This window comes from Mandrillus leucophaeus, unplaced genomic scaffold (genome assembly GCF_000951045.1).
Source record: "Mandrillus leucophaeus isolate KB7577 unplaced genomic scaffold, Mleu.le_1.0 Scaffold137, whole genome shotgun sequence".
NCBI lineage: Eukaryota > Metazoa > Chordata > Mammalia > Primates > Cercopithecidae > Mandrillus > Mandrillus leucophaeus.
The window spans coordinates 2,085,693-2,087,461 of record NW_012101332.1 but is presented as its reverse complement, the minus strand read 5'-3'; the positions used below and the strand labels follow the sequence as shown (position 1 = coordinate 2,087,461).

Genomic DNA, 1,769 nt, shown 5'->3' with positions numbered 1-1,769 from the left:
GAAAGAAGGAAGGAAGGAAGGAAGGAAAGAAGGAAGGAAGGAAGGAAGGAAGGAAGGAAGGAAGGAAGGAAGGAAGGAAGGAAAGAGAGAAAGAGAGGAAAGAAAATTCTAGATGTAATAAACCATTCATGACATAGGACATAGGAAGCTTCAGACTGAAGCCCTAGCCGTCAGTTCTCAAATTTGCGTGTGCACCAGAGTCACCAGGAGGGCTTGTGAAAACCCAGATTGCAAGGACCCATCCCAGAGTAGGGCTGGGGTGAGGGTGAGAATTTGAAATTCTAGCAAGTTCTGACAGAATGTTGATGCTGTTGGTCCAGGGAGTACCCTTTGAGAACCACTGTTTCCAAACCACACAGTTATGGCTGCTTTGGGATTATACTATCCCTTAAGAATTATATGGAAATAATCTGGCTGGGTGTGGTGGCTCATGCCTGTAACCCCAACACATTGGGAGGCCAAAGCAGGAGGATTGCTTGTGCCCAGGAGTTGGAGACCAGCCTGGGCAACATAGCAAGACCCCAACTCTAAAAAAAAAAATTTTTTTTTTTTTAATTAGCTGGGCCAGCCAGGTGCAGTGGCTCACGTCTGTAATCCCAGCACTTTGCGAGGCTGAGACGGACGGATCACGAGGTCAGGAGATCGAGATCATCCTTGCTAACATGGTGAAACCCCATCTCTACTAAAAATACAAAAAATTAGCCGGGCATGGTGGCAGACGCCTGTAGTCCCAGCTACTTGGGAGGCTGAGGCAGGAGAATGGCGTGAACCCGGGAGGCGGAACTTGCAGTGAGCTGAGATCGTGCCAATGCACTCCAGCCTGGGCAACAGAGTGAGACTCCGCCTCAAAAAAAAATAAAAATAAAAATTAGCTGGGCGTGGTGGTGTGTACCTGTGGTCCCAGCTACTCAGGAGGCTGAGGCAGGAAGATTGCTTGAGGCTGGGAGTTTGAGGCTACAGTGAGCTATGATCACACTACTGTACTCCAGCCTGGACAACAGAGCAAGACCCTGTCTCAAAAAAAGAAAATGATATTCAGTGTCGTATCCTTACAAAATTGTAATGCATTCTGATGACCCACTATGAACTTAAGTACTGATCTGAATATTTTCCTGTATTTATGCAACACACATTATTTTCATTTAAATTATGTACAACCTATAATGTTGTTTATGTTCAAGTACCACCCTGATGGGGACAAATACTTTCCTTTTTCTTCTAGTGGCAATTTCACGTGTATAAGCAATCTTCCTTTTTATGCTCTGCTGAAAAATGTCAAATCAAGGTTGTAAAACCTGAAAAGAGGATTCCTTATTATACAAATCAAAATCTATCAGTGGATATGAAACAAACAAACCAATGTGTCATTCTTGCCACTGCATTCCTTTGTATGCCCCTGTTCTAGCTCTTTTCACATTGTATTCGAATTACTGATTTATTTACCATTTGACATTCTCAAGGGCTCATGGTTCCTCAAGGGCAGGACATTCTCCTATTAGAAAAAATTGTGTAATAAGATGTTTTTCTACTGTTTGTCTAGTTTGTGTTAATAAATACTGAGGAAATTGTTTCTGGGTGAGGATGCTGTGCACGTGTGGGCATGTGTGTGTGTGTGTATGTGTTTGTGTGTGTGACATGTGTGCTTATGTGAACACGTCAGATTTGTGCGTGTGAGATTTCACATGATATGTGGTGGCTCATGCCTGTAATCCCAGCACTTTGCGAGGCTCAGGTGGGAGGATTGCTTGAGGCCAGGATTTTGAGGCCAG

General features: G+C 44.0%; 1 pseudogene; it reads left to right on the top strand.

The window, feature by feature from the left end:
* LOC105534639 overlaps positions 1-1,769 on the top strand; it is a 46,325-nt pseudogene that overhangs the window by 43,865 nt on the left and 691 nt on the right.